The sequence below is a fragment of the Pinus tabuliformis genome, chromosome 6 (assembly GCF_031772625.1).
Source record: "Pinus tabuliformis cultivar Carrire ecotype Pingquan chromosome 6, CPIR1, whole genome shotgun sequence".
Classification (NCBI taxonomy): domain Eukaryota; kingdom Viridiplantae; phylum Streptophyta; class Pinopsida; order Pinales; family Pinaceae; genus Pinus; species Pinus tabuliformis.
In genome coordinates, this window is record NC_142292.1 from 1,860,721,678 (window position 1) to 1,860,741,345 (window position 19,668).

Here is a 19,668-nt window from a genome sequence, read left to right on the forward strand (position 1 = left end):
GGCTACAAGATCCCTCCTTCAAAAATCTTTTTGTGGAAACATGGATTCATCCGGACAGGGATGCAAGGGAGGACAAAAGTTTTTTATTTATGGAGAATCTCAAGAGACTGAAGAAGGCAACTATTTCCTGGGCAAAGGATAGGAAATACAAACAGAATGAAGAATTACATAGAATCAGGGAGGAGTTGAAAATTCTGGAAAGCACCGAGGAGGACGGCTATATCTCGCAGGCATCCAAGGATAAAATTCTTCAATTGGAGAAGCTTCAGAACAAAATTCTTTTGGATAAGGAGGAAGAATGGAGGCTCAAGAGCAGGGCTATATGGCTGAAAGCAGGTGACGAGAATACCAGCTTTTTTCATAATTTTGCAAAAGGGAGAAAATCTGTTAACACCATTTGGAGTCTAAAAGATGAAGAAGGCAGAGAGGTAAATACTTTCACAGGCCTCTCCGGTCTTGGACAGAGACACTTCCAGAGTCTTTTCTCAGATTCGGGAGAAGCCACAATAGCTGAGGTTATTAGAACTGCACAGTGTTTCCCAAGATTTGTCGAAGAGGATGAAGCAGAGGACTTATCAGCCCCTGTTACCAAGGATGAAGTTGAAGCAGCTATGAAACTCATGGGCAAAGATAAAAGCCCTGGGCCGGACGGGTGGACTATTGAACTCTTCCTCTCTTTCTTTGATCAAATAGGTTCTGAAATAACTGATGTAGTTGAAGAATCAAGACAGAAAGGAGAAGTTTACAGGCCCTTCAATTCAACATTCTTAGCCCTCATTCCTAAAAAGGATGATCCGGAGACCTTTGATGACTTCAGGCCGATATCTTTATGCAACTGCATATACAAAATTATTGCAAAGGTGATAGCTATAAGAATTTCTCCCATTCTGTCAAGGAATATCTCTATGGAACAATTCGGGTTTTTGGACGGAAGACAAATCCATGAGGCCATAGGAGTAGCACAGGAAGTCATTCACAGTGTCAGGCAGCAGAAAAAGAAAGGGGTGGTCTTCAAAATTGATCTATCTAAAGCCTATGACCGAATAAACTGGATTTACCTTCGGATGCTGCTAACTCACTTGGGCTTCAACTATTCTTTCATCAGCTGGATAATGGGTTGTATCTCCAATGTCAGCTATGCGATACTTATTAATGGAGCTGCATCCCCTTTTTTCAAAAGCCAAAGAGGATTAAGGCAAGGATGCCCCTTATCACCTCTTCTTTTTCTTCTAGTGGCAGAGGGCTTAAGCAGGTTGATTCACAAAGCCAGAAGAGAGGAGAAGATAAAAGGTATTGAGGTAGCAATTAATCTTTTCATTACCCACCTCCTTTTTGTCGATGATATATTGCTTTTCACTAATGGATCTATCAATGAAATTAAAGAGCTTAAAAGCATAATTGATCTGTTTCTAAAAGCTACAGGCATGCAGATTAATCATAGGAAATCCCAGGTATCTATGGCAAACATTGAAAGAAGGGAAAGATCCTTGATGCAAAATCTCTTCCCCTTCCATCATCAACAGCTGGAATCCCCTTTTAAATATTTGGGTTTTTGGTTAAAACCTTCAGCATACAAGATAGAGGACTGGAACTGGCTCATTGCTAAGATTGAAGCTAGAATTTCACACTGGAGTCATAAATGGCTGTCCAGAGCAGGCAGATTAACCCTTATTAAATCAGTTCTACTAGCCATCCCTGTCTACTGGGCAGCCTTAACTTGGGTTCCAAAAGGTGTGATGGAAAAAATCAGGAGGATCTGTAGCAAATTCTTATGGGCAGGGGCTAAAGAAAATTCTGTCCTCCCATGGGTAGCTTGGGACAAGCTGGCAAGACCCAAAGATTGGGGAGGATGGGGAATAAAAAGGCTCCCCGAGTTTAGCCTTTCATTGGCAGCCAAATCAGGTTGGCGGCTTATTTCGATGGAGAATCTTTGGACCAGAGTGGTCAGAAGAAAATATATAGACCCTGTCCCAATGGAGGACTGGATCAGAAGCCAGGAAAAGAGGAAAAAAATGTTTCAGTCGTATGGAAAGCAACGGTGGAAGCTTTCTCTGTGATTGAACAAGGGCTAGCGTGGAAGATAGGTGATGGAAGTCATTGCAGGATTGGAAGGGATCCCTGGGTAGGCTGTAATGAAGCTTATGCCCTATCCCCAGGCTTACTCAGGCATCTTGATCACAAGGGCATTTATACTTTAAACCAGGTGGAGAAAATTGGTCAATCTTCAATATGGGGACAGGCTTGGAAGAGTGCAGAAGATCTGGGATTAAATATCAGGTGGAAGAACGAATGGTGTTCTTATATCCAAGAACTTCACCGTTCTAATGTCAGGCTCAAAAATGAATCAGATCTGTTGATATGGGCGCAGGGGGAAACAGGAGAATATGCCCCTAAGGATGGTTACAATTTCCTTATGCAAAAGAAAGGTTGGGGCAATCCAGATTGGTGGTCGAAACTTATCTGGAAGCTTAAAGGACCTGCAAAAGCCAAGATTTTCCTCTGGTGCATGCTAAAAAGGAAAGTCCCAACCTGGGATACATTGCGAGCCAGATATCTAGTTGGACCAGGGAGATGCCCTTTGTGCAAATCAGAAGAGGAATCTATTAACCACCTTTTTATCACATGCGCTGAATCAAAAAAGATTTGGGGGGAGCTATCTAGTCTGCTCAACATCAATGCACAGCTGGGTGATGATCCTTTGGAAGCGGTTTGGAGTAGGTGGTGGCAAACCTACAAGGAAGGGAATATGAGAATCCTTCCTCTTATTTATTTCTGGGGAGTGTGGATTGCGAGAAATAAGAGCCTGTTTCAAGATAAAGACATCCCCGTTGCAATTACAGCGATAAACTGTGCAGCTATCTACTCTGCCATTCCTGTTCCTGATCTCAAAACTCCTCAAAAATTATCAAAGCCTGTAAATATCCAAGAGGGTATTCCCTGGGCCTTTTTTGACGGGGCCTCTCAGAACAACAAGGCAGGGACTGGACTGTGTATTCACTTTAATCAAGAACATTCTCTTAAAGCCTCTGTAGGCCTCGGACCAGGCTCAAATAACTTTGCTGAGATTTCTGCTTTACGCTTTCTTCTATGTTTGCTTCTTCAGCGAAATATTCACTCAATTCAAATTTATGGTGACTCTTTGAACGTAATCAATTGGGTGAACGGAAATGCTGCATGTCGAAACCAAATCCTGAAGATTATTCTTGAGGAAATACAGCGCTTAAAGTCATCTTTCAATGTCTTCATCCTATGCCATGTATTCAGGGACAGAAACGAGGATGCCGACAGGTTCTCTAAGGCTGGTGTACAACAAGTTTTGGGAAGCTGGTCAATTACAGAATACAGGCAGGGGCAGTCCATCATTTCGACAGACCCTCCTTTCGAATAGCCTCAGTGATAGTGACACTCTGTCTCTATACGCTTTCTTGGTCTTGGATATTTCTTCATATATGTCTTTGTTCCTCTGCTTCATGTTTTAATATGTGGACAGTTTTTTATATATACCGCATCATACTGATCTTATCATCTCGCATGAAGTTCTGAAAACAGCTTTGTAAGAGTGTGTTTTTTCCTCTCTATAGGAGACCTCGAACTGAAAAAGGTTTCTATAGTTTTAGTGCTCAAAGACTCGCCCAAGGAGGAAGACCAAACGGGTAGCTATATGTCCATATCTCCGGAGTGTTAGTTATCTGAACTCCTTTCTAACAGTCAATTAGGACTGTGTTTTTTTTTGTGTATACTACAGCGCAACAATCTTGCATCAGGTCTGCAAGTGGATCACTGTATGTATCTTTTTATTTTGCTCAATAAAAAGTGGTTTTTTTCTTCGGAAAAAAAGTTAGGGTTTTTATGATATCTAGATTTAAGGTGTACATTGACATGTAGCAACTTGAGAAAAAACCTATGAGTGATAAGATCGGCAAAAGAACAAAAGCTATCAAAGACGCAAGGAAGGGTTAGGTAAACAATGATGTTTTTATGGCTGAAAATGCATATGACAGCAATATTTATCTAGACGTCAGCCCTAATTTTGGGGTGAAAACATGCAGTTAATGCTAGACTTTTCCATTTTATATTTATTAAATGCAATCCCTATCAATAGGGCAACAATAAATTACTATAAAACGCAGATTTATGCTAACTCTAACCCTAGCAAACATGAATTATGAATTAAAAAAGAAATTAAGATGATCACTACAAGCTAGTCTAGCGCCTTCTCTCAATTTGGCAATGGAGTCAATAATGGCGAGGTCAAAGATAGAAGAACCTAGATGAGGAGGGTGGAGGACTAAGAATCCTCTCTTAGAACCCCTAGTGACTTTTTTTAAGTGGAGATTTAAAATCAAAGGATGCATATACCAAGTTCCTTTGATGGATTCTTGAAAGACAAATCTTGCATAACATATAGAAACAAGATTTCATGAAAAATTTTGCACTTTTTAATATAGCACAATAGAAACCCTAATTTCATAAAATTGCATGCAAAATGAAGAAGCATGACAATAAAATTACACCATGCAATCAACAATCACTTCATTAATCAAAGATAGTCTCCTCGTGCAAAAATATTTGTTCCAAGACAATTCGCTTCACAAAGATCACATTGCGTCTAAGAGAAAAGTACAAGAGAGCTAGTGTGCACTTCTTAAGAGAGAGAGGTGTTGTGAATGTGAGATGACACAAATGAATGTGACTCCCCTCTACTTATATGAGGGTAACCAAGTCACTTTTCATAAACTTACAAGTAAAATCCCTAAAAGTTTGCTTGAGAATTCAACTAGGCCTCAAGGTCACAAGCTAACCTTAAGATAGCTTTAAAACACAATAAATACATCAAAATATCCCATACGTATAGGAATAAATGCTCTCCATGATAATGTCATCCTCCCAAAATGGACCATCTCTATCAAGCAAGTGATAAAGTGGCTCATAAGTGCTCCTCACTCCAAGAAAATCATCAAAGTGTATGGATACAAGTCCAAATAACTCCTCCTCCACCATGACATAATCTCAAGAATGCTCATGTTAGCCTTTTAAGGCATGTGGGGAGGACATGGCATGCTCTAAGGCAAGTATTGGCATCTAGGCATAATGTGCTAGCCCTCCCAAGTCATCTCATTGTTCACCAACCTCATCTAGGCTCTGAAACAAGACATCCCTCAAACAGGGTCAAGGCCAACCTTGGGCATCTTAGGTCCAAATGGGCACATCATAAAACAAACCAACACCTTGGCTTCCTGGTACAATTTTTCAGCATCTAGAGGTGTAGCAAGGGGCATAAATCCATGTGGAGTCTCGTCAAAGCCCAACGACCATCTCATGGGGGCAACACTGGGGCTACAATGTTATATCTACTTTCAACAATGGGTGAAAACATTTTCTAAATGGTGTTGGATGGGTGTCAAGTCTCCCTTCAAAGGATCTTTGCTCCATAAGTGATGAACCACCTGAAACATACTCTCAAGTTCAAGTGAGATCAACATCAATAGGTACAAAATCCATTAAAGCATCATTCTGAACCATATTAAACGTTAGGGGCACAAGAATAGCCCACACAAACCTTGTCTTCCAATGTCTTTCCAGCTCAAAATCTGTAATCAAGTTGCCCCACTTTTGTTAGGAATGCCTATACCTTCAGTCGTATTAGGTGCTTCCAGGCCCCAAGGGGAAGGGCATTTCACAGGTAGGCCCATCAATTCATATGTGCATGTAATAATGATGGTTATAGAGTGGGCAAGGCTTCAAGGAAGATGGCCATAACCACAGTACCAACAAGAGGGGATCCAACATCTCTATGTACTATAATGAGAGGAGCGATCAATCGTGGAGGCATGAGTTTCCCCTTTCCTCAGCCTACCTTTTCCACCACTCTAATGTTGATTTGGGGTAGCATCGAATGTTCTCTAGCCACGAAAATTGGTGGAGAGGTTAAGGCACATGAGATCTCCAATACCCAAAAAGGGTTTGGGCAGATTCTAAACAATTTGGGAGATATTAAAATAATTAATATTTTTAATGGAGTCCCTAAGTCTAAACTTAGGGAAAATAAAATATTAATGTGTATTAATATAAAACTGTGTTAGAATGGTCCAAAAGTCATAGATCAAGCCAAATCTAATCTTAGCCGTTGATTTGGGACTTAATATACGTTGTTGATTTGTCAACGAAAAAAGTATAAGAGGAGGCTTGAGGGTCACTTGGAGAATACACTGAGGGAGACCAGTGAGTTCAATTTCTGGAGCGAGGTTAGCTGAGAAATTGACCCAGTGGTCTAGTGAGCAGTCAGGAGGCAGCAAGTACAGAGCAGAGAGGCGGAATCAGCCACTGGAAACCAGCGCTAAGGTAGGAGAGGCAGAAGCAGAGGCAGCAAAAGACTGCGCAGTCACTTGCTAAGCCTGCGTGAGTGACGCAGAGGGGTCTAGAGTTGACGCAATCAAGCAGGGGCTGACGCAGAGGGTTTGAGAGCCACGCAGAGGTCAACCGGGCTAACGCTGGGATTGGGAGAAGTGCTGGAGAATTATTTCTCTCTGTGGGTAAGCCAGTTTGGCACCCTGTTGTACAGAACAATTGTTGGATTATAAAATCCTCCCTTGTTGCATCGGTTTTCCCACATTGGGTTTTTCCGAGGACTGTTGTCCAAAATATCTGTGTCAATGTGTTAATGCTTGTGCATATGTTTGTTTCTGTATTACGGTGTGATATCTGCAGCAATATTTATTTTAATGTTTATTGAAGTAATTTCATAAATAACTTATTGTAGAATAAGTAGGAAAAATAAATCAGTTGCTGCAGTGATAGAATTTTCACATGGTATCAGAGCAAGTAATCAGAGACAAAAAGGGAAAATCAGTTATGGATCGAGACCACGATCCAGAGGCATCCACGTCAAGGGATTCACACAGATTTTCAGAAGATTGCACAAGAGAAAGAGATTCTGATTTCTCTATGTTGGCTTCCAGGCTGGAAAAAGAAGTGGCGTGTATGACTAGTGCTGCATCATCAGAGGTATGGTATATACTATATAGACAGTGGAGCTTTGTGGCATAAGACGGGAATCAGGGAGTGTTTCTCAGAATATTGAGAAGAGAAGATGAACTTTCAGATCACCATGGGGAACAAGGCAAAGTGTACTCCAGTAGGGAAGGGTACCATAGTTTTTCAAACAGATTCGGCAGAAAGGTTCCGTACTACAAATGTACTGCATGTACCAAGATTGGGGATGAACTTACTTTCCATGTCGCAACTACAAGGCAAGGGCTATGACGTCTACTTCATCAAGGAGAAGGTATACGTCAAACAACTGAGCTGGAAAAAGAAAGTCTAGATCAGGATCAAAAGTAATCGGTTGTATAGATTGCAACTAGAATCACCAATGGCACTAATAGGCAGTGATGGAGACAAGGACTTGAATGAACTATCGCACAGAAGAATGGGTCACTTGCACCATGGAGCTCTGAGAATTCTCAAGAGCACTGTAACAGGAGTTCCGGATCTGAGTACGGAACGAGATAATGTATGCAGGGGATGTGTTCTAAGAAAGTATGCCAACACAACATTTCCTAAGAGGAAACACAGGGCCAAGAGTGGACTAGGATTGTTACACTCTGATATCTGTGGACCTATGTCCGTCCAAGCTCTCAGTGGAGCCGAGTATTTCCTTACCTTCATTGATGAACACTCAAGGAAAACTTGGATTTATTTTCTGAAAACCAAGGATGAGGTTTTCTGTCGATTCAAGGAGTTCACTGACTGGGAAGAAAATAAAAGTTTTGTGCTCAGATAATGGTGGAGAATATGTCGATAAGGACTTCGCTAACTTTTGCACTAACGAGGGCATCAGAAGAGAGTGGACAGCTCCATATAATCCGGAGCATAATGGAGTAGCAGAAAGAAAGAATAGGACTATTGTAGAAGCAGCTAGGGCCATGATGTATGATTAGGATATGCCAAAATTCCTATGGGTAGAAGCATGCAACACAGCAGTCTATGTTCAAAACAGGACTCCTAATCGGGCAGTGGGCAAGATTACTCTAGAGAATGTCTTCACAGAGAAGACACCTGAAGTAAGTCATTTCAAGATATTTGGGAGTCTAGCATATTGCCGCATACTCGAAGAAAAGAGGAAGAAGCTGGATCATACTGTGGAAAAGGGATATCTGGTAGGGTATAGCGAGAACGCTAAGGCATATAGAATCTATCTTCCAGGGAGCAGGAAGGTAGTAGTACGACGAGATGTAAAGTTTATGGAGGACAGGGCTTTCAGAAGATCTCGCAAGATGCATTGCGAGGAGCAGTCGAAAGAGGAGCCGTTGGTTAAGCCTCTTCAACCAACAGAAGTAAAGAATTCTTCCTCAGAACAGGAAGATTCTCGGGATGAGGAGGATGAGCGAACAGAAGCACCTGCTGGAAGAGGAAGAACTAGCAGGGAACTTCGTCAGATTCTGCGAGATGTAGAGGACTTCATCGGTGCACCAAGAAATAATAAGAGGGTGCGCAAACAGCCAGATAGATATCAGGGATTAGTAACTCAAGATGGAAAGCCTGCCAGTTTCAAGGAGGCAGCTCAACATCATCTTTGGCTAGATGCGATGGTAGAGGAATACAACTCCATAATGGTAAATGATGTCTGGGAGGTGGTGCCAAGACCTCAAGACAGATCAGTGGTAGGTTCAAGATGGATCTACAAGATCAAATATGTTGCAGACGGCAGTGTTGAGAAATACAAGGCCAGGTTTGTGGCTAAGGGGTATGCTCAAAAGGAAGGGATTGACTATGAGGAGACCTTCGCCACGATAGCCAAGTATACATCTATTAGGTCAGTGATATCTCTTGCAGCCCAGATGGGATGGGAGATCCATCATATGGATGTCAAAACGGCATTTCTGAATGGAGTAATAGAAGAGGAGGTATACATTGGACAACCAAAGGGCTTTGAAACTCATGAGAAGAAGTCTCATGTATGCAGATTGAAGAAAACCTTGTATGGGCTGAAACAGGCACCGAGAGCATGGTATGGTCGAATAGATGGCTACTTGCAGAAAATGGGGTTTGTCAAGAGTGACGCGAATCCGAATCTCTACTATCTAGTTGTAGAGGACGAGCCACTAATCTTAGTATTGTATGTGGATGATCTCTTTCTGACAGGATCATCCAGACTCATTGGGGATTGCAAGAAGAATCTAACCACAGAATTCGATATGAAGGATTTGGGACGAATGCACTACTTCCTAGGGTTGGAAGCTTTGCAGCAGAAGGGAGAAATCTTCCTTGGGCAAGGGAGGTATAATACAGAAATCCTGAAAAGATTCGGGATTGAGGACTGTAGACCTATGGCTACGACAATGATCACCAACTGGAAGAAGATTGATGCATTAGAAGATAAGGATGTCGATCCCACCCTATACAGGAAACTCATAGGGTCCGTGATGTATTTGATCAATACCAGGCCAGACATTTGCTACTCTGTCAACACCCTCAGTCAGTTCATGGTGGAACCGAAGAGTGTGCACTGGGCAGTAGCCAAACATGTTCTCAAGTATTTACAGGGAACAGTCTATTATGGACTCTTGTACACCACGAGTAAGGATATCAGATTGAGTGGATTTACTGATGCAGATTGGACAGGAATTTCAGTGAATCGAAAAAGTACCTATGGGTACTGTTTCAACATTGGATCAGGAATGACCTCCTGGTGCAGTAGGAAACAGAAGTTTGTGGCTCTAAGCTCATCTGTGGCAGAATATATGGCGGTAAGCACAGCTTCATGTGAGGTCATATGGCTTAGACAACTTCTTGTCAACCTATTTAGAAGGAATATGGAGGCGACCAGGATCATTTGTGATAATCAGAGTTACATCAAGCTCTCTGAAAATCCAGTGTTTCATGATAGGTCGAAGCATATTGATATCCGGTGTCACTTTGTCAAGAACTGTGTCCAACGAGGAGCTGTACAGTTAAGCTACACTCCTATAGGAGAACAAGTGGCGGACATCCTCACCAAGGCCCTTGGAAGGACGAAATTTGACTACTTTAGGGAAAAGATGGGGATGGTAAAGAACCCGTTTCAGTAGCAAAAATGGGAGTGATAACTGCAAGGATGCAGAGGGAGTTGCGGATGCAGTGTTGGGAGAAAGGACTAGTAGCAGCCCAGATGCAAAGGGAGTTGTCGTACAGATGCAGCAGAGCCATGGGCAGCAATACAGGATGCAGCAGTGCAGAGGATGTTGGGCAAGGAGGCTTAGCATCAGCACAGGGACAGATGTCAAATGATCAGGGTGATACTCAGTGAGGAGTATTACTAGAGCACAGTCCTCGCTAAGAGGGAGTGTTGATTTGGGGTAGCATCGGATATGCCCTAGCCACGAAAATTGGTGGAGGTTAAGGCACATGAGATCTCCAATACCCAGAAAGGGTTTGGGCAGATTCTAAACAGTTTGGGAGATATTAAAATAATTAATATTTTTAATGGAGTCCCTAAGTCTAAACTCAAGGAAAATAAAATATTAATGTGTATTAATATAAAACTGTGTTAGAATGGTCCAAAAGTCATGGATCAAGCTAGATCTATCTTAGTCGTTGATTAGGGACTTAATCTCGGTCGTTGATTTGTCAACGAGAAAAGTATAAGAGGAGGCTTGAGGGTCACTTGGAGAATACATTGAGGGAGACCAGTCAGTTCAATTTCTGGAGCGGGTTTAGCTGAGAAATTGAACCAGTGCTCTAGTGAGCAATCAAGAGGCAGCAAGTACAGAGCAGAGAGACGAGATCAACCATTGGAGACCGCGCTGAGGCAGGAGAGGCAGACGCGGGGATTTTTAGGCCAACGCAGAGGCAACAGAAGACTGCACAATCACTTGTCGGGTCTGCGTGAGTGACGCAGAGAGATCCAGGGCTGGCGCAATCAAGCAAGGACTGGCGCAGAGGGTTTGAGAGCCACACAGAGGTCAATCGAGCTGATGTTGGGATTGGGAGAAGTGATGGAGAATTATTTCTCTCTGTGGGTAAGCCAGTTTGGCACCCTGTTGTATAGAAGAATTGCTGAATAATAAAATCCTCCCTTGTTGCACCAGTTTTCCCACATTGGGTTTTTCCGGGGACTGTTGTCCAAAATATCTGTGTCAATGTGTTAACGCTTCTGCATATGTTTGTTTCTGTATTACAGTGTGATATCTGCAGCAGTATTTATTTTAATTTTTATTGAAGTAATTTCATAAATAACTTATTATGGAATAAGTAGGAAAAATAAATCAGCTGCTGCAGTGATAGAATTTTCACATCTAATGTGCCTTTTACTTTAATGATTTATATTTCTTTCTTGCATAGCTTAGGAGACCAAACTTGTTTTATGTTTTTCCAATACCCCTTAAACATGTAGCAGTTTCTCGCTCATCAAGGATGGGACAATCAAGGGTTCCTTTTAGATGTAGTATGAAATTTTAAGGAACTAGGCGATTAATAATGAGGGGGATAGAGCTCATGCTAAGCTTTTTCCCACTTGCTTACTATGTCAAACCCATCTTTTGCATTTTTCTCTTCTTTAGTTATGGCTTTATATACTTTTATCATTCTTTCAACTACATCAACCTCTTAGGGAAAGTTTTTGGGCCCTAACTCAAAGATGAGGATATAAGGTGTCAGTCCCAATGACAATTAAAAATCAACCCAAAGAATGGATGTGGATAATAAGGGAAATATGGAAGGTGTCAAATATGGAATACCTTGGCCACGCTACTTTAATCAATGCTTCCTATTAGTGCCCCTCCTGAAGGAAGGAGCTCAAGAGAGGTAACAACGGACTAGGGGTAAACGATAACCTCTTAGGTGAAGGATGGGAACAAGGATACAATCAAGTGTAGTTAATCGTCCAACTTTTTCTATGATCCATATTAGTATGCTTCAAAACATCAAATAAAATCACATGCTTGCAACAATGGTTAATGTACCTTCTGATAGATGACCCACCTTCCTTCAAGAAGCATGCCATATGGGGAGAAAGCACTCAGTGGAGCATAAGTGGAGAGCTCTAATACAAATCCATCTATAGGCCATCATAGAGCTATTGGTTGGTTGGTTGACAAATGAGAAGAAAAATTTTCTCCTATGAGTTACCCACTTTTGGTGGGTAACAAGAACCAAATTCCAAATGTACCTTCTCCCTAGTGAATAGGCAATTTTTATTTTATGGAGATGGTTATTATTTACCAACAATATTATGTTATTAATTTAAAATATACTTTTAAAACATGTATTAGTTATAAGTTATCACTTATAACTAAGATTAATAATAATGATAAGTATATGTTGAGGAGATTTAGTAACCACTCTTTCCCAACTATGGAGGTGTTACTACTCAAATTGTACATTAGAATGGTGAAAGCTCCAACCTACACCACACAATCCAAGTGGAACTTTGATAGGTCCCTCACTGTCGCCTTAGCAACCTACCTTAGCCTCTTTAGGCCAGCTCTCCTTTAGTTTCAAGCGAGGCTCCCCTAAAAAGCACAAGGACATAAGACATAAGGAGCAAGGTGATATCACAAGTAACCCTAGTGACCAAGTTTGATTTGAGAGGAAAAAAAATATGGGTTATGGAAGGATGAGAAGATCAGTGCCAATAGACAAGGGCAATAGAATCAAGAGAATATTAATGATGAGAGGATATCAAGAAGAATGATCCTCCTTAGGTCAATTTCTCGTAATAAAAGATTAGGAAGGAGACTAGTATCTAAGGATGGGTAATCTCTCAACCAATCAAGGTAAATTGCAAAGTCAAAAAACCACTAGAGAGAATTCCTCAATAGGATTTCCCTTAGCCCAACTATTGTCTATGGCACTGTTACCCACCCAAAAGTGGGTAACCCGTAGGAGAAACGTTTCTCCTTTGATAGACAACTAGCTAGTAGCCCAATATGATCAGCACATAACATGATGTCAAGATCCTCCACTTCTTGCTCCGGTCATATTTCCCTCTTCTATCGGCCAATCCTTCTTGAAAGAAAGAGGGTCATCCATCGACAAGTACTTTAACCATTTTGCAATCATGCACTTTCACAAAATGTTATGGGAATAATAATATGGATCAAGGAGAAAGTTGGATAATTCACTGATCTTTGATTGTATTCTTGTTCCCTCACTTCAACTAGGAAGTTAGTCATTGATCTAATCTAGTGGGACCTCCTCTGAGGCCTTAGGGTCTTAGAAAGGGCACTAAGGGGGAGGCTCTGACTGCAGTACCATGTACATAATTATTCCATACTTACCACTTTCGATCCTTCCCCTTATACATCTCCATTATTTAGGTTGTTAATCATTGGTCACCAGGATTGGCACCCTTTCATCCTCATCCTTGAGTCTAGGTCCATAAAACTTTACCTTGTAGGTTGATGCAACTGAAATAAAAATAAAAACATAACAAATCCACAATGAAAGAAAAGGATAAAATGCAAAAGATGCCAGGGACATTTGATTAGCTCATGGGAAAAATCCTAAGCATGACATGATGCTTCATCCATGAAAGGAACTCTTATATTGTCCTAACCTGGATGAGCAATAAACCAACTCATCTTTAAGGGGTAATGGAAAACTCAAAAGAAACTTTGGGTTCTGTTACCTGCTAAGATGTACCTAGCAAGGAATGAAGACTCCATGGCCCAATGGACAAGATACTAGTCAAATGTTTTCAAGTCCAAAAGTCTAGCAGGGCAATTTTGCCTCTTCTTCTTTTCTCTTCTTCTCTCTTCTTCTATCTTCTTTCTCAAAGCAAATTTTGTACCCCCATGGGCGAATTGTAAAAAAATGTTACTAGCATGATGAAGTTATGTAAAAAACTTAGACCCTTGCGACTGTTACCCACCACCTGTGGGTGACACCCATAGAAAAAAATATCCTATATTGTCTTCAGCCATCAACCACTAGATAGCTCGATGTGCTATCGTCTCCGCCACCTGATCCAACCATTATGCACCCTCGCACATCTATCATGATCGTATGTTTGAAGGTGGGCCTTCCAACCTCAAAGGTATCACTTGCATTATGTAGTTTAGAATCTTTTCTTACTTATCATGAACACTTATGGGCATGGATTAGTGGGGGGATTCGACGGAAAGAATGGGCTTGGTTTGTACTCTTGTCCCTGTGAAAATTTCACTACTGAAATTTTATTGCAGCAACTAGAATTAATTCTTCTAACTATAAATTAATTATGTAGTACACACAAAATATAACACCATTATTTTTTGGACAATTGTCCGCAGAAAAAACCCAATATGCGAAAACCGGTGCAGCAGCGAGGGTTTAAGTATTATGCAACAACAAAATTTCTAAATACAATAAAATGTTGCCACATTGGCAATTCTACCCAAGAGAAATACTGACAAAAATATACTAAGGGATTTTACCTCCTCTCCAAGCCAAGGTTACTTGGGAGCAGGAGTGGGAGCGACATTTTTAGAAGATCCCAGTTTGGGAGCGATTCTGCGAGCATTTTTTTATATAATATATTTTTTTTATATTTTGATGGATATATGTCAACAACAGCATGTAGAATGATGAATTAGATTAAAAAGCATAAGAAACATAGATTGAACCATATAACAACAATCACCTCAAAGTTATAATCTTCATCAACCACGTCCACAAGTTAGTAACATACAACATATTGAGTCTGATGATTCATCAATCTTAAAGTTTCAAGCTTTCAAAATTCAATAAATAACATTTATCATAATTGATCACCAAAGTTGTACTTGTAAGCCAAGTGTAACCATTACAACAAAGAATATCTAACATGAAATGAAATGAAATGAAACAACTTTCAACTTTCACGAAGCATCATATTCATAATTCATTACCAATGAGTTATAATTGCCAACTTCAAACTTAAATTGTCATATATTGTTTACAAAAAATATCATAATAAATATGAAAGAGTCAACAATTATTAAAAGTTAAAACTACTAAAAACTAGAAAAGACAAGTAAATCTATCATCTACATCTTACTCTTGCCGCCACGAATAATGTCTAATTTCTGGGCAGGTTGTGGTGGTCTTCTAGGAGTCTCCTCCCGCACAGTCCCATGACCATAACCAGAAGGCACATGCCCTCCACATGAGGATGTACATAGAGGCTGCAACAGCAAAGGAACAGGACTTGGAACTTGAGCACTGCTACTAGATGGTGGGGGTGGCATGATTGTTGTTGCTTCATCTTCATCTCTCATAAGTTCTACTTCCAGTTCTTCAAGATGTATAGTGTCATCCTACAAATTATCGTCCTCTAGGTGGTTGTCCCAAATTTTATATGTTGGATCCTCATAAGCCCGATCACAATAATGACTCAACAACCTCAAGTTGTAGTGCACATAAACCAAGATTTCTGCCCGGTTTTCATTGAGTTTGTTTCTTCTCACATTATGTATGAAGTTGTAGGTGCTCCAACACCTCTCTGCAGAAGAAGTATTTACATCCTGTTAGATAACATTTTTTGCCAATTTTGGCAAAAGTCCCATGCCGCCATATGCTTCCCACCATGTGAGAGCATCAAATCTGTCTCTATCTTCCATTGCATGCAAAGAACCAAACAAACCAGTGCAAATGAAGTATCTAACTAATTCAAGACTCAAATTAGCACATGTTGATTTGTGGTAGCATTAAATGTGCTCTAGACATGAAAATTGGTGGAGAGGCTAAGGCACATAAGATCTCCAAGACCCAGAATTGGTTTGGGGAAATTCCACCCGGTTGGAGAGATATTAAATTAATTAATATTTTTAATGGGGTTCCTAACTCTAAACTTAGGAAAATTAAAATATTAATGGGTATTAATATAAAACTAGGTGAGAATGTTCTAAATGACATGTATCAAGCCAAATCTAATCTTAGCCGTTGATTAGGGCCTTAATCTCGGTCGTTGAAGACTCAAAAGGAAAAGTATAAGAGGAGGCTTGAGGGTCAGTTGGAGAGACACCAAGATTGATCAGTCAATTCGATTTTCTGAAGCGGGGTTTGCTGAGAGAAATCGAACAAGTGATCTTAGTTACAGCGAGGGGCAGTGAGTACATAGCAGAGAGGCAGAGATAGTGCCAAAGGGCCAGTGCAGTGATTAAGGAGGCTATGCAAAGCCAACAGGAGCCACACAAAGGCCAGAGAGACTGCGCAAAGGCTAGCAGGGCCTATGTGGGTGACGCAGAAGGCCAAAGAGCCAACGCAGAGCAGCAAAGGGCCAATGCAAGGGGTTCCAGAGCTACACAAAGGATAGGAGGGCTGACACAGAGCCTCAGAGAAGCATTGGAAGGTTTTTTGTAGAGTAGACTTGCTGAATATCTGCTTCCAAAGAGAGGTATTACTGCCAAATAGATATCTTTGTTGGGTGAGCCAGTTTGGCACCCTAGTCGTACTCAAGAAAGTTATTTAATAATAAAACCCTTAGAACTGCTACACCGGTTTTCCCAAGTTGGGTTTTTCCGGGAACGATTGTCCAAAAATAATGGGGTCCCTTATGTGTTTGTTTATTATTTCAGTTGATGATTTATATATGAATTGAGACTGCATTTGTGTTTATTTTCAGTATTTATATGGTTAAATAACTTGTTGAGTAATAAACAAGTAGGTGAAACAAACCAGATAATGCAGGAAGAATTTCTAACGTGTTAGACTTAAAAATTTCAACATGGTATCAGAGCATTGCAAATCACAGGAGAACTGAAGGCACCAGCTTAATCAGAGGCATTTGCAGCAGTAGCAACTGTCTCGAGAGACAGTGCTGCTCCTAAGCAGAAAGCAGCAGAGAAGGAATGACGCAGAGGGCCTACGTCATCATTTTGAGCTAGAGAGAGGGCCAGCGCAGAGGCAAAGAGAGGCTCACAAAGGGCCATGTCATCCTACTCAATTAGGTAGGCTTGACACAGATGGCCTAAAGAGCGATTTAATCTTGCCGGGATTGCGCAGAGCTAAGAGGCTCAATTTCCTCAGCTGCTAGGGCCTAGGGAGTTGTGGGCAGATTGTGGATTGGGAAGCTGGTGGGGTGTTGTTGTTGTCGAAGCAGAACAGTACCTAACGAGACAGAACCAAGGTAGAGGGAGATGTTGCCTTGAGGGATTTCTAGCCAAGAAATCTAGATCCGAGTTGCAATTGCAAAGAGTATCGGAGTGGAGCAGATCGACAGTTGGCAGGAAGATTTCCAACAAGGAAATCGAGACTCAGAGGGAGTCTAGGAGGGAAGTCGAGACTCAGAGAGAGTCCAGTAGTAGAGCGGAGATGGCAATGAATGGACTGAGGGAACAGGATAGGTTGGATGGGGCCTCCAACTTTGTCATCTAAAAGGCCAGGATCCTGTTTGTTCTTGATAGACATCGCATCAATGGCTTCGCCTTGAGAACCGTGGTTATCCCAATCGACCCAGCTGATAATGAAAAGTATGAGGATGCAATGGTGAAGGCAAAGTTCATAATCCTTGATGGGGTCAAGGATCATGTAATATTGCATATTGTCGAGAAGAACACAGCAAAAGAGATGTGAGATACCTTGACGACATTGTATCAGGGCACTTTCGTGCAGCGGAAGATGTTGCTGGAGAATCAGTTGTGGTCATATCAGATGCAGAAAAGGGAGTAGATAGATCTATACCTCAACAGGTTGCAAGAGATTCAAGACCAACTTACTTCCATGGGGGCCACACCAGATCAAGAGTTCATGGTGAGGACCGTCCTAAATGCAGTCTCCGAGGATTGGGAGACATTTGTCCAAAGCATTTTGGGCAGAGTTGATCTTCCAGGATGGGAAGAGATGTGGGCATCTCTTCGCCAAGAAGAGATCAAACGGTTGACCAAGGCGGGAAGTAGCAACAAAGGAGGACGAATCAAGAAAGAGGAGGAGGATGTGGCTCTGGCATCTACGAGACCGCAGGGGAAGTGGAAGAAGAAGGACATCTCCAAGGTAAAGTGTTTCCATTGTGGGGAGCTGGGACATTATATAACCCAATGTCCTAGGAAGAAGAACAAGGGAAAGACTTCTGACTCCAAGGCAGCTCCGGCTAAGGCAAAGAAAGAAGTTGAGACGGATGATGATTGTGCCATGAGTGCTCATGCACCTCTAGAGAAGAGGTGGTGTGACATCGAGCTGTAGTTAGGAGGACTACAGAAGATAAAGGGCAGGATCCTTGGGGTACCCAAACTCTTGGATCATATCCAGCTACGAAAGCCTCGAATGACAGTGCTAGCGTGCAGAGGTCTATAGCAGCACAGTGGAGGTTGCAACAATGCGAGAGGCACATAGGTGTTTGCAGCAGCACAAAGGCAGCAGAGAAAGCACTAGATAGTAGCAGAGGTAGCTTCAGCATCAAGAGGCTTCTAGGGTGACAAGGATGTCAGTACTTGGGTAGATCAGCTACTTACTTCTCGATAACGGAGTTACAGTGCAGCAGTTAGCAGTGGCAGTGCTATGGGCAGCATGATGCAGCATGTTGAGAGAGAGCGGCAGTGTTGGGAGGAAGGACCAGCAGCAACACAGATGCAGATGGAGCTGCAATACAGATGTAGCAGTGGCAGTGGCAGAGCCATGGGCAGCAGTACAAGAGGCAGCAGTGCAATGGATGTTGGGCAGCAGGCCAAGCATCAGCACAGGTACCGGTGCTGGATGATCAGTGTGATGTTCAGTGGTGGAGCATTACTAGAGCACATTCCTCACTAAGAGGGAGTGTTGATTTGTGGTAGCATCAGATGTGCTCTAGCCATGAAAATTGGTGGAGAGGCTAAGGCACATAAGATCTCCAAGACCCAGAAATGGTTTGGGGAAATTCCACCCGGTTGGAGAGATATTAAAATAATTAATATTTTTAATGGGGTTCCTAAGTCTAAACTTAGGAAAATTAAAATATTAATGGGTATTAATATAAAACTGGGTGAGAATGTTCTAAATGACATGGATCAAGCCAAATCTAATCTTAGCCGTTGATTAGGGACTTAATCTCGACCGTTGAAGACTCAATAGGAAAAGTATAAGAGGAGGCTTGAGGGTCAATTGGAGATACACCAAGATTGATCAATCAGTTCGATTTTTTGGAGCGACGTTTGCTAAGAGAAATCGAACAAGTGATCTAAGTTCAGCGAAGGGCAGTGAGTACATAGCAGAGAGGCAGAGATAGTGCCGGAGAGCCAGTGCAGTGATTAAGGAGGCTATGCAGAGCCAACAGGAGCAACGCAGAGGGCCAGAGAGACTGCGCAGAGGCTAGCAAGGCCTACGTGGGTGACGCAGAAGGCCAGAGAGCCAGCGTAGAGCAGCAGAGGGCTGACGCAGGGGGTTCCAGAGCTACGCAGAGGCTAGGAGGGCTAACGCAGAGCCTCAGAGAAGCGTTGGAAGGTTTTTCGTGGAGCAAACTTGCTGAATATCTGCTTTTGAAGAGAGGTATCACTGCCAGATAGATATCTCTGTTGGGTGAGCCAGTTTGGCACCCTAGTTGTACTCAAGAAAGTTGCTTAATAATAAAACCCTCAGAACTGTTGCACTGGTTTCCCAAGTTGGGTTTTTTCGGGGACTATTGTCCAAAAATAACGGTGTCCCTTGTGTGTTTGTCTATTATATCAGTTGATGATCTGTATATGAGTTGAGACTGCATTTGTGTTTATTTTTAGTATTTATATGGTTAAATAACTTGTTGAGTAATAAACAAGTAGG

At 41.7% G+C, this 19,668-nt stretch overlaps 1 protein-coding gene across 4 annotated transcripts in view; it reads right to left on the reverse strand.

Moving 5' to 3' along the window:
• LOC149266510 (uncharacterized) overlaps positions 1 to 19,668 on the reverse strand; it is a 624,762-nt gene that overhangs the window by 471,470 nt on the left and 133,624 nt on the right. The gene's annotated exons all lie outside the window — the stretch shown is intronic.